Below are 14,808 nucleotides of genomic sequence, written 5' to 3'. Positions count from 1 at the left end.
GCCTAGGTTTTATCCCCAGTACTAGAAAACAAACAAACAAACATAGTGCTAAAATATAAAGGAGAGATATATCTATATGGATTGAATTCATTGTAGCAATATAATATTAAAAACAGTTCTGTGATCTAATTTCAAATTATGGTGCCATATTATTATAGAACAAAGTTTTTTTTAAAAAAAAACAAAAGAAAGCAGAGTATTTCTCTCTCACACACACACCATATATACAAATACAACAAGAAAATTTTGATCAGTATATTAAATATTTTTGATGGGCCCTATCCTCCTCCTTATGCCATTTAATACCTATCTCTCTATGGCTTTAATACTTGATGTCTTTAAAAATGTCATAAATTAAAAATGTTATATAGCCACTGTAGCTATATTTAACATAGTATTTTTTCTTCTTCCCTTTCAGGACTGACATATTACAAGTTAATATACTGAACATTTTTAGCTTTGCAAGTTGAGAAAGGAGGTAAAAATGGGTTAGAGTTACTATTTATACTACGGATGAATGAATATTCTTTGTCATTTTCCTGGAATGTCAAAAACCTCATATGAGAATATCTACATTTTTGCTTTGAGATGTAATATCAGTAAAACAATAAAATTATGACAGTTTTTCAGTCTTTTAAACTTTCTTTGTACTGTACATATATACACATAACCTAAATATATATATATCTATCCCCTCAAGAAAATTACCAGTAAACCAACTCTATTCTGAATTTAATATTGAACTTACATCCCCAAAGAAACCCCATGAGAGGTGAGTAAGTAACTTTTTTCCATCTTGCCCCCATAAACATGTGGAGGAGGACAGCGTCAGGGTTAAAGAGCCAAAAAAAGTTAAACAGAAAACTGGCACAACTGTGATTCAGCACCAGATCTAAGTGGCTGATTACAGTTTTCCTGCCTACTTAAACTTGCAGCTGTGCTTAGAGGGGGAAGGAGGAGTAAGTTGAAACACTGTGAAAAGTAGAGTAAATAAATTGCTTTTGAAACTGAGTTTCTCTACCTCTACTGGAATCCTTGAAGTGGCTGCAGAAGGAACTGGATGATCATGGAATATAAAATCTGTGTGCGTAGTATAAAAGACCTAGTAAAATAGGACTTAAATCTTATCATCATGGACCGAATGTCTATTATACAAACACAAAATATTCTCTCACTGGACACCCACATAATTTCTTTCTGTTATATTCTGCTTCTTTAACATGCTCTTTGTCTCTCATTATTAAAATTTCTTTTGAGATTAAATTCTTTCTCTGGATAATTTTGTATGTACTCAGACTTTGCCTGCAAGTGTGTGTGAGTAGGCATTGTTGTGTGTGTGTGTTGTATCCATGAGAGAGCAAAAGAGAAATGAGTCAGTCCATTTGGCAGTATAAATTCAGAATATTACAATCCTATAGAGGCTCAACAATTCAACCTCACCAACCCAATTGGCTGAAATAGGTGAATATCTTTCATATATGATAAGAAATAATTAAATGAATATTTATTCCTACTTTATAATACCTAACTCAAGGTTTTATTGCACTATTTAATGTCTAGGCCTAGACGTTTTCTTTTAAAAGAAAGGCCACCCTATCATTTTATGTTCCTGAAAACGTAAGCAAATTGTAAAACCCAATTTAAGGGAATGAAAGTAATTTTTTTTGTATATTTATTCTGTATTACATTTTTCTAAATGTTCATTTAATTAATTGAATTATCAACATGTCACAAAATCTGTCCAAATCATGGGAATGCATTTACCATTTTTGAAGAATTTTGGCATGCAATGATTACATGTTTCCCAGTAATTTGAGTAAATGTAATATTAAAAAAATTTTAATTCTACAGTCTTAAGAATTCTTTTATAAAATATAGAAGCAAGTTCAGTGGGGTCTTGGCAGCAGCTGCAGTGGCTCCTGTCTTCTCCATTTCTTTTTGCAGTCTCTTTCCCTTCCGGAAAAATGGCCTCTACTGTGGCTGTCTCTGATGGGTCATCAAGGTATTCGTTCACATGAAGGTGTGCAGGTCCTCAACACCAGAGGAAGTGAAGAAGCACAAAAAGGCTGTTCTCTCCTATCTAAGTGGGGACAAGAAGAGCATCATCCTGTAGGAGGGCAAGGAGATACTGGTGGGGGACATGGGGCAGACTATGGATGATCCCTATGTCACCTTTGTCAAAATGCTGCGGGACGAGGTCTGTCGCTAAGCCCTCTAGGACGCAACCTAGGAAACCAAGGAGAGCAAGAAGGAAGATCTGGTGTTTATCTTTTGGGACTCCGAGTGTGCACCACGTAAGAGCAAAATGATGTATGCCTGTTCCAAGGATACCGTCAAAAAAAAGCTGACAGGGATCTAGCATGAATTACAGGAAATTGCTAGGAGGGGAGGTCAAGGACCCTTGCACACTGGCAGAGAAGCTGAGAGGCAGTGCCGTCATTTCCCTGGAGGGCCCGCTTTTGTGAGTCCCTCCAGTCCTTCGTGGAGCATCTGGCAGTCCCAGACCCTCTCTCAGGGAGTTTCAGGTTGCCCCTTTCCTGCCAGACCAGGGGTGCTGGGGAAATACCAGCAGGGGAAAGTAATCCTTTCACCCCAGTTGCCAAATAGCTCCCTACTCCCTGGACCTTCCTCCTGCCTCCATTCCTGGTGGTTCCATCTTGCGCAAACCACTTTTTATCTTCTGCTTCCTTTGAGTTGAAGCAGACCAAGTTTCCCTCAGGCAGGCAATGTGTTGACATCCTTACTCCCCACCTATTTCCCCCCCCCCGCCCACGCTGCCAACTTCTAACTGCAATAGTGACTCTGTGCTTGTTTATTTAGTCCTGTATATAAATGGAATGTTGTGGAGATGACCCCTCCCTGCGCCGGCTGGTGACCCTTCCTTTTCCCCGGATATTGGCCACTCACGGAAGCAGGACCAGTAAAGGATCTTCAATTAAAAAACAAAAACAAAAAAAGACAATTTAAAAAACTGACTAAAAATAGATAAAATAAAATACAGAAGCAAATAAATCTAGAAAAATATCTACTATTCTAAATTTTAGTGTTATGCAGATATCAAATTTTACCAGAGAGAAAAATGTGTGCATCAAATGTTTAGGGAGTTTCAGTGCATCATGGAAAGCAGTGTATTGTGTTCTAAAGTACTTGGTATGAGCAGCAAAAATAATGCGTCTCAGAGTGAGCCTCTGTAACTTCACATGGGGATTATATGCCATCCCTCCAAAGCAAAGCAAAACAAAAATTTCTGACAAATATTTTTTCCAATATCTTCTTAACCAATATAGTGAAAAAAGTGGCTTTCAAACTTTTAAAGCCTCAGATTTAATTAAAAATAAAACAGAGCAGTTCCCCAGAGCAAAGAAGTGTCCATTATTGAACTCATACACCAACAAAGAAACTATCCAAAGAATAAAAATTAAGATACAAGAATCTGGTTAGAATAACAAAAGTTAAAATTTTCTACCATTAGCAAGTTACTTGAGGAAACTAATTTTCCCTTATAGCCATCTACTTGATTCCCCTTCCCCTCTAGAAGGAATATGGAAAGACTATGGGGCAATAGTAATTGGGCTTTTTTCCTAGTTCTGATTAACTTCTTGCTGTTTTGCTTGGGCTTTGCAAGTAAATATTTGGTGATGCAAAGGCATTGGACTTATTCTTCCTTACTCACACGCACTTCTACATTAGCTGATATAGACCTATGACATTACATTTCCTCATTATTGATTTACTTGCAAGTAGTTCTCAAATAACATCTCTCCTTTTCACTCCATATATGATCATTCGCTTGAACACCTAATACATGTACCCAATTAACGTACTAAAAACCAACTTTACTTGTGTCTTTATTACTCCTCACCAATATAGTATACTGACAAACAGCCAGTAGGCAAACCCCGACTTTTCACACAAAACTTTGATTTCTCTTTCCTTAAAAACTCATGTCAAATGTTTACTAACTTTCCACTGACTCATTTTTCACTTTGCTTTGAAGAATTGTAGTAGGAAAGTGGCTACCAAGGAATGACTGTATTTCCCCCTTTCTTGAATAAAACTTAGGGCGCAAGGGCTGATTTTCATGACTAGAAGGTGAAAATTGGCAATGTTTTTATTTTCCTGGCAAAGTATTTATGAAGCAAATACATTTTCTCCATCATTTTTTTCTACATCAGCAAACAGAATATTAAGGCTTGAAAATCTAAGGAAGTCATATTATGTTGAAAGAATCTCTACCAAACTATCTCTCTGAACGTCTGTAGAAAGGAGCCCTTCCCTCCCATAACTTGTTAATATATAAAATAAAAAATGAATCATAAGTGAAATTTTGTCATACACACACATGCCAGAACTTGAATTACTCTAAATTACTGACAAAATAGAAGATTTCCATTATGATAATTAGTATTTAAAACCTAAACTATTCATAGCCACATAACACATCTTACAAATTGTATCCCTTATCAACCTACCTCTTTCTTCTAGTGCACCAAGATAGTTCAAGGCAATATCAGTATTCAACTATTTTAATAGCTTACTAGTAACCCCTTGCTTTGACTCTTTCCTGTTTTTTTCTTATTTCTATGCAATACCCAAAGTAATGGCTTTGAAATCCAAATCTGCCTGTGTAACTTTCCAGATTGAGGTAGTTTGATAGATTTCTATTAAATTTAAACTAAGCCAACTAAAATATGAACAAGGGATCTGAATAATAATCTCATCAAAGAAGATGTACAGATGATAATTCAACATTTTAAAAGACTATTATTTGTCACAAATCTATTGTAAATTATACAATAGTGATATAACACTACATGCATATCAGAATAGTTAAAATGTAGAACTTTAAAAACACCAAATGTTCTCAGTATGGAATTTTTGTAAGATTATTGAAACATAAAAAAGAATGAGATGCTGTTATTTGCAATAAAATGGAAGAACTTGCAAGATATTATGTTAAGTGAAGTAAATTAAGCACAGAAAGACAAATACTATGTATTCAGAATATGAATGTTGATTTTATGAAACAGTAGAATAATGGTCACCAGAATCTGGGAAATATTCGAAGAGGTTAGAAAATGGAAATAAAATAGTTAAGTTCTGCAGATGTGCATTTGGATAGGAGGAATGACTTCTTATGCTCTATAGCACAGTAGTTTAACTCTGGTTAAAATAATTGCATATTTCCAAATGTTTTTAAACAGTTTTTGAATACTTTAATGCAAAGATCATATATATAAATTATGTGTAAATATATATAACATTTTATATAATATTTTAAAAATATATATTAAAATAATATATTACATCATTGTGCCAGTTACCCTAGTCTAATCATTGCACATTTTATACATGCATTGACATATCATATTTTACTCCACTAACATGTAGAATTATGTATCAATTAAAATATTTCAAGTAGTCAAATTTATGGACATGTTCAAAATATTTTAAAAATCTGTGACTTATTTTCCTAAGCATTTTGATATCGCAATTCCAGAAACTGAGAAACCAAAAAGAAAAAAAAAAGATGAATATATATAAAATCAGTTTCTATCTTACTTGTTCATTTCTAGAGATTTTGCTCAGTGTCTGGTGACCCCTGAATGGGCTTTCCTTTTTGAGAAAGAGGCCTTAGAAAGATGGCTGCCATTCCACATGCATGAATTGAACCAACTGCTCAAAAGATACAGATCAGGCTGCAAATAGTCTTGGCTCTCCGAGATTTCCTCCTACTCCATGAATTTCAGTGTAGCATGGATACTTCCACAAGCAAGCTCACTGTTCCTAAAGCTTAGACATTTAGTGTAGCTGCTCACCAAGGTAAAAATCCTGATTCCTCGTGGCATCTGAGTGGAGAATAACTTCTCGGCTCTGTGCAGCACTGGTGGGAATTCAAGACTCCACCAGCTTCTTATGTAGCCTTTGAGACAGACCTTCTATTTCCTCAAGGTTCCTCTTTCCTTGCCCTATTCTTTCAAAAACCACAAGAACTATTTGATGCTTCTGATCTTAAAGACTCTTTTCCATTCAAGATATGGTTTTATGTCTTAGCCTTTCCAAAATATCATTTATTTTTTAAAGTCTAAGTCACATTCTAGTATAAATATGAACATACATACATAGAAGAAAATAATAATAGCAATAGCATATATAGAATTTATGGAATTTAATCAAAGTTATAATCTGGGACAATATAAACCAACAATTGATTTACTAGAACATGTAAAAATTTTAAACTAATAATTCATTTAACATAAAAAATAGGAATTTAAAAATTATTGTAAAAACATAATAAAAATGAACACAGCAGTCAATGAAAAAACACAATTTTATAGTTTATATTTCTACCTTCCAGCTTTTATCTAAATTTAGAATCCTATTTTCAAAGGCCTACTCACTATTGCACCCCACATATGTGACAATAAAAAATTAACATGTATTTTGTACAAGTACCAACTCTATGACAAATATAATAATTTTGTATTGCAAATAAATTTTGTTTGTTGAGACAGAGACACTAAAGTTCAGGCTGGCTTTGAACTCATTATGTAGCCCAGGCTGGCCTCAAACTTTCAACAGTTCTCCTGTCTCAGCCTTGCAAGTGCATGAGCCACCATACTCACGTGTACTAAGAACTTTTGCTAAATTTTTTAAAGAAAATTATTTTAAAAATTTGGGGAAATTGTTCACAATTTAGAGCAAATTCCTAACTCTAAACAATCTATGAAGGATCTTGTTTTCATTTATAATATTCATATTACGAGGAATTTTTTAAAAAGAAAAAGGAAATGAACTTATCACCTGCTCTTCAAAAACATGCTACACTTATCATTAGTAATGTTAATGTCCTAAGTGATCATTCAGTTTCTGTTAAAAGCCTCCAAATATTCAATTTCTCTCTTTTTTTCATGACACCAAATTAACAGACATATGGGCCTTACTCCATAACTGTGATCACTTTAATCTGAACTCATATCAAATTTATGTAAATTAATGCAAGGTGGATTTGTCTCTGTACTCAGTAAAACAGCAGATTTTGTGTTTCACTTAAGAAAGAAAAAGAAAAGATTCTTGGTGAAATACATATATACACCCAAGCACATACACAAACAGGATTTCATGCACGCAGTACTGATTTCTAAGTCTAGAGAATATCCTGTTGGATCGTTTACAAAGTAACTTTGACTTTTAACTTGAAAGTAAGTGATTTTAATTCAACCCTTACAAAGATTCATAGAGATCATCAACCTGTACTTGTACCAGCTCTGCAAAACTCAATATCCAAAGAGCAACACTAAGAGGGGTAGGTGATAGGGCACATTCAGTGATTAGTAGTAGAGAAAATGTACTTTGACTTTAGGGAACCTCAGGAGTTTATACTGGACAGAAAGCTCGCCTGAATTTTGTCCCAAAGACATTATCTTTATTATTCTGTCAAGAATAAATCAGTTCCGTCTCAGAGATAAGGCTTCTATCTTCCAAGGCTACTTATAAACATTCTTTAAAAGTCCATCCACAGCAAAGGTTATCAGTAAGTAGCTACACTCAGAAAATGTTCAGTAAAATAAGAAATCCATGGAAATTGCCTCTCCATACCTAATGATACCCATTCTTATGCATGTGTAAAAGACAATTACTTTTGCGGGAAAATGATGGAAAATTATGGAGTACAGATCAGAATTACCTTTCATTTACTTTGATTGTTTAATATCAACTGAGTCCCTATGCTTGGTCACACAATGATCCAAGATCTGGTGACACAGTGAATAAAATAGTATTTCTGCCTTCTTGAAATTTGCATTCTACAAAGAAGAGGCATATCAACAAAAGACGTGTGCACAGTCAGCCCTTCAATCCATGGGTTCCACGACCATAGATTCCACAAACTGCAAACGGAAAGTTCCGTACACTCCCCAAAGTGATATTTGAGTTGTCTCCCATCAAGTACTACAGTGAATCCACACAGTGAGATACCAGTCATGTGTAAGCACGCCTGGCTGTAGCCTCCAGCCTTTTCAGAGACACTCAATCACTCGCACCTTTGCTTCTGAGCACTGTTCACTTCTCCTTGTACTGTGTAGTTTGGTCTACAGTGTGTGCTTCTGTGCTGCACAAGTATAGATTTTTTCCTTGTCTCTGTCCCCTAAATAATGCAGTGTAACAACCACTAACACAGTACTTACATATTTGATATCATAAATAATCTAAAAATTATTTAAAGCATACGAGAACATATGAGTAGTTTATATGAAAATATAATCCCTTTTAGATAAAAATATAAGCAATTATGAACTTGAGTAGTCTTAAAGTAATTCCTCTTTGATATAAAAGGATAAGCCAATTAATTCACCTTAGAGGGTGATAATTTTTAAAACAAAAGCAAGGTAAAGGGATACAAAGTAACAGACATTGAGACAGCATAGTAGTGCTAATCTCTCTGAAGAAAAGACCTGAGAAAACAAGGAGCTATGGAGCTATTTGAAGGGATAGCATTTTCTCCAGATGGACAGAAAGGGCATGCTTAGCAGGTTTGAAGAATATTAAGAAGGGTTGCTACATTGCACACACTGAATATGGACAATAATAATAAAAGGTGTTGTGAGGAAATTAGAAGAGTGATAGGGCACAGACTTGCAAAGCATTGTAAGATACAATGGATTTTATTATTACAGGAAAATCCATCTAAAAATTTTGAGCAGAAAATTGAAAATATTTGAACATAAATTTTTAAAGCATTGTGCTTTCATCTAAATTAGGTTAGATGGTGAGAAGGCTGGAAGGTAGAAAACTTTGGGTTGACATCAGTGATCCAGGTGAGACTCCATGGTGATTGATCTTAGTGTGTTTTCAATGCACAAAGATTTGTAGTATATATTGAATATTGATCTGGTAAGATGTTCTGGATGTGAAGGAAAAAATGTGTCTGCTTGATAAAAAGGTGCTAGTCTACTCAGTTATAAATACAAGCAACTAGTCAGAAAAAAATACATCAAATTATTTTAATCACATTCTTATATTTTTGAAAGTTTTTCAACATTATTTATCTCCTCCAGTTTAAAATTTTTATAAAACTGAATGATCATCAATGTACTACAAAGCTCAGAGCAAATTTTGTTACATGTAAGATGCTTCGATTTTAATTTGCATGTTGAAATATATAAATATTTCAGTCCATGTGTTTTCATTGACTGTTTTTTTATTCTGTTAAAAGCAATACTCTGGCAAATATTTGTGTGGGTGAAAATTTAGAAAAGTGAATCATCTTTATTTATAATTTTTTGGATACTACACTGATTTCAGAGAAGGAAAAAAGCATAAAACTTTTCAAATCAATAATGATTTTACAGAGAATATGTTTATGCTAATAAAAGAGAAGCTGTGAAAATATTTTTCTATACATTTAAATATTCTAAAGCAAAAGTGTGGAATTTCAAGAGTTCACATGATTCTAAAATTATAATGACTATAAAGTAGAGATCACGCATATTGTCACAGTGAAACTGTTTTCTGTAAAACAAACAAAAATCTGCTTTCCACAAACATGTTGCAGTTCAGTTGTTCCAGTGAATGTATAAAAGCATTTATTTGACACTATAGCATCTCTTTTGATTGGTGTGTATCATTTCTGTGTCAGTTCCCATCCACTGAGAGGCAGAAGCCAAGACAGAATAGATTAATTACAGAGAGCAGCAAAGGATAGAGTGCAGGGATCCAGAGAAGACAGGGAAATTTCAGACAGCACATATCTGACACATATGAAAGTCAGAAGGTTAAGCAAAAAGACTGGATAGAAGAAATTTTGATCTCTAGACCATTTGGTGGGGGGGTACAGGGATCAAACTCAGGTCCTTGCGCTTGCAAGGCAGGTGGGGGAACCACTGAGCTAAATCCCCAACCCGTAGACCAGTTATTCCTGACTTAGTCTCAGTGAAGACAGAGGAGTCACCTGGCAAGGATGGCCCCGTGGAGTGTTTTGAATTTGTAAGAATGCTCTGCCTAGAAAACAACTGCTGGGCTCAGATGTTAGGGGAAGTAGTTAGGGGAGAAGCCTGTTTGGGTCATGAATGTCACAGTGGATCAGAGGAAATCAGTTCAAATGCAGCTTTTCTTGAAGGGACCATTAAATATCATTGACACAATCTGTGAAAGGAATTAACTGACAATCTTTTTGAAACTTCAGGTAGCATTGAGATAAAGTCATCAAGGTTAACTCTTTCCAAAGATCATCTTCTGTTAATGGAAGCAATTCAATCATAGTTATGGCTTGACTTTTAATATCAACCAAAAGAACTTGGTAACAACAATAACAAAATTACTTTTCAGACAGTCTTCTGACAAAATAGGTCTGTTGTGGTTTACAGAGAGACAGGTAATCACAAGTTTTTCAACAGCACATGTTAAATTGATCTTTGAGGCATACTGTCCTACAGTAGTCAATATTTGAAGTAGAAAGTTGTATTTCTTTAACAGAATTCTGTCTTCAGATCAGGTGAACTTTGTGTTCATGATATTATTGAATCATAAAGGTTGAGTTACATTCTGTGCCAGTTTCCACCAAAGCTCCATTACTCTTGCATTGTAAAAAATTCACTTTTATTTCTCTGGATACTAAATCATGAAAAATAGTTTTACTACAAATAAAAAAGAATTCTAAATATTAAAGTGAATAACTGTAGGTCTACATAGCTGTAGTGAGAGCAATTAGATTTTTCTCTGTATAGACTTAACATGAACATTCAGGCTCCCTTAACAATAGCATGGTGAAGACTGCAATGGGGAATAACAGACCTATCTTAGCTTATTTTTATGCAACAGTTAATAATATAGTATTATTTAAAAAGGAACAATTCAGAAAACATGCCAACTCAGCAAGCAACAAGTGCAGCTCTCTTTCTGTCCCTCGTATTCCATCCAGGTTAGTGCCCTTCAGGTTAATAGCACTCACACTCAGAGTATGGGACCCTTAATGCCAGAATCATACCCTTAATCCTAGCACCACATGCTTAATCCCAGCATTACAAACCCTAGAGACAGCCTACTCTGAAAAACTCCACCTATGAGTAGATGAGTCTTTGGGGGGAAATTTAAATGCAAACTATAACAAGTTCTTTAGTATCAGAAGTTGTTAAACAGAATGCAAACTCTGCAATTCAGAAAATTTGAGACACATTTAGATGCAGGTACTTCTAAAACATGGAACCTCTTTCATTTTCCTTTCTGATGAACGTGTTAATGCAGTCAAAAGAAGTTACTAGCATCAAGGAGTATAGTAAAACTGAACATCATATAGTTATCCCAGAGATATCTAAAGCAAAACAGACAAATTCCTCTCGTTCCATAAATATCTTCTACTACAACTTTCACAACACCTGATAACTATGAACAATTCTAACAATTCTGTACTTTTAAAGATTCTACATATTCCAGTAATATTTTTGAGTCCTATAGCAAAACCTACATTTGAGTCCTATAGCGAAACCTACCTTAGCAAGTCTTTCTCTGGATAATAAAATGTAATATTATAAGGATTGTTCAACTTGAATCATAATTCTTCCACTGGTATCATCTGCAGCAGATCTTTCATGTAACAATGCATTCTTTGTCCAGCATCATGCTCCATGGCTTTCAAATATCTTGCATTATTACTGGCTCTCTGAATTTAGCTGTTGTATCTCTAGAGTTAAGAAAATTCACAGAGGAAGTGACCTTTTTAAATAATATTGCTTCTTTAAACCAAGTCAAACAAACTTTGCTCCCTAGGTTTCATCAAGCACATAGGATTTGCTGTCCTTAGCACATTAATGTTAAAACTTTTCCATACTAAAAGGAAGAGTAATATCTAGTTTTACTTAGAGTTTACCATGTTCCGGGTACTGTCTTAAATCCCTTCCTTGTCTTACTATTTTAAGCACAGGAATAAATGAACTGTAGCTGAAGAAAGGGAAATGATTTAGAAGAGGTTATGTGTCAGTGAACCCTAAGTCCTGGATCACAGGAATCCATCTAACTTAAAAAACTTATACTGTCAATACCAGACCATTGGCTACAATTGATCTTTCACCCATTTGACCATAACCTATAAAAATATTCTTTAAAAATACTAAACAAAAAACTGTACTTTAAAACTCCTCTTTTTTTTTTCTTTTTTGAGTTAACTTAAAAAACTTATACTGTCAATACCAGACCATTGGCTACAATTGATCTTTCACCCATTTGACCATAACCTATAAAAATATTCTTTAAAAATACTAAACAAAAAACTGTACTTTAAAACTCCTCTTTTTTTTTTCTTTTTATTGAGTTTATTGGTACATTCTAGGTATACAGTACAATTACATTCATTATTGGGATCTTGTACCTTTACATTACAGGTCTTGGTTCTCATTTTTTACCCTTGTCCCTGCCTAAAACTCCATTTTTTAATGGAGGGCATATTGTGTCCCTGAAGTAAACTAGGTTAAGAGTTTAGATATTAAGAGATAACAGAAACTTAGCGACAGGCCACCTAGAGTGAACTGTCTAGTCTATCTACATTTTTTAATTCCCATAATTATAGTGTAAAATCATTATGTGAAACAATAAAACCTTGGAAATGACCAGAATTATTTTTCATATTTATTTGCTGTCTTGGTCCATTTTAATATAACAAAATTCCATGCAATAGCTAATTTGTAAAGCACAAAAATATATTTCACGTTGTTGTAGAGCCTGAAAAGTATGATCAAGTATCTGATGAAAACTGTTCTCTTCTCTGAGGACCTTGTTGAGGCATCCTCTGAAGGGAAGGATGCTGTATCTTCACATACCCGAAGGAAGAGAAGAAGCCAGCCAAACACCATAAGAAGCAGGTTATAAAGGTCATTAATTCCACTTAGGGGGAGGAGGTATCATAACCTAACCATTTATTAAATTCCCTACCTCAGTATTATCACCTTGGGAACTACATGATGAATGGCCTAAGTATGATAACTTTTGCTGTTTCAATTTAGGACTGCCAAGTATAAAAATCTGCATAAAATTTGGAAGCATCAAGTTACAATTTCCATGTTTAAATTTAATGGTTAGTGTCAGAATTGCTTCTCAATATTTTTTTCATTGTGACCTTCCATGAGAATCTTTTTTAAAAATTTACCCTATTTTCCTCCTTTACCTAAGCCCACATTGTAAAGGAGGAGAGGTTTATTGTGGCTCATGATTTCAGTGGGTTTTTAGTCTGTGGTCATGGGTATTTTAGGCAGAAATGGCATGCAAGAATAACATGGTAGAGGAAGGCTATTTACTTTGTGGCAACCAAATAGTAGAGAAGGGAGGATCCTGGGAGAAAAATACTTGCATTCATGTAACATCCCTAGTGAGCCATCTCTAACCAGTTTCCACTTCCTAACACCAAGTCACCTATGAACTCATCCGTAGATCAGCAAGGACGGATTAGCCCACTGATGAGTATAGCACTCCTATGATCCAGTCACCTTCCAAACACATGACATTTACATCTAAATCATCACAGCGTTCTCACTCTCTTAGCATGACATATTAAGCAATCAGAAGTTTTCAGAGTAGAGTTCCGCATTGGAGGACTGAAGATCACTGTAGTAAGATTTTTCTGCCCACTTCCCCAAAGGAATTTTTGTTCCTTTGGAGGTGATAGCACTCCTAACCAATGGTGCAATTGGTACAGGGTCACATGAAGCCTTTCACTGATGGTGATCCATTCTATTGCCCTGAACAAAAGCAGGGTCTATAGCTCTACAAATTCTTGCTCCATTTACAAATTCCTCAGTAACATCTACAAATTCTGGACCAAGTATGTATATACCTACATATCAGGGTACCAACATGTCTGCACGTGATCCACATCATCAAAGTTGAAGAAGATCAGAGAAAGGCGCACAGGTTCATCTTTCGGGATTTGAGTCCATTCTCCTAAATTCCAAATTTTCATTAGTCATCTCCATTTTATATCTATCTCTCCTTCTCCTACTGTTAACCATGTTGACTTCAGATCCAGCACAAGTGGCAAGAATAGAGCCTAAATTGGATTGCTGAAACAATTCTTATAGTTGTGTAAGGTAAATACCTATAATGAATTTCTCATTACATATTATTCAGTTGCATTTTTTCTTCTGCTGAAATCATGCTTGATAAATATGTGAAATTAATTTAGAATTTAACAACTTAAGTATATTTATGTAAATATTTGTTACTGATTATCCTTTTTTTCTTTAAAATAAAATCAACAAATGTAATTATGTAGGAAAAAATGATAAGAAAACTAGTGTATTGCACAACCTCATTTTTCCCTTTCTGTTATTATTTCCTATTTATCTCAGTATTTAAAACATGATTCCCATGTCATTTACACATTAAAATTACCCAGAGAATGAAACTTCTTTGATATAGACATTCTTTCTAATTACAACATTATTTGTCATCAGTGTTTATAAAATTATTATTTCATCTCTGTTTATCTTTTACATAAAAGTATTTTATAAAGCTTGTGTCTAATTTTGTATTGCTTTTCATTGAAATGTATTATAACTCATTTTTTATTTGTTTTCTTTCATAAGATTCTTAGGGCACAACAGCTGAGAGACATTTTCTAGTATTTCAGTGTTTTCTTTAATCATTCATGATCTTCAAGATGGTTCAAATATTGTAACAAGAAATAACAAGAATAATAATAACAGAAAGGAAATAAAAAAGAACAGGCAAGGGAAATTTTAAAAGTAAAGTACAAAATCAATGACTTAGATAGAAAAGAAAGTACTTTCTTATTTCTGTGAGGAATCCATTTCACATAAAATG

The 14,808-nt window shown here is 34.3% G+C and overlaps 1 pseudogene; it reads left to right on the top strand.

Annotated features, from left to right (window-relative positions):
• The first annotated feature begins 1,964 nt into the window (after positions 1-1,964).
• LOC104847483 lies at positions 1,965-2,465 on the top strand (annotated as a pseudogene).
• The last annotated feature ends 12,343 nt before the right edge of the window (positions 2,466-14,808 follow it).

Source organism: Fukomys damarensis, unplaced genomic scaffold, assembly GCF_012274545.1.
Source record: "Fukomys damarensis isolate Sample0158 unplaced genomic scaffold, DMR_v1.0_HiC HiC_scaffold_24, whole genome shotgun sequence".
NCBI lineage: Eukaryota > Metazoa > Chordata > Mammalia > Rodentia > Bathyergidae > Fukomys > Fukomys damarensis.
The sequence above is the reverse complement of the archived record's forward strand: the minus strand, read 5'-3'. Positions and strand labels throughout refer to the sequence as shown.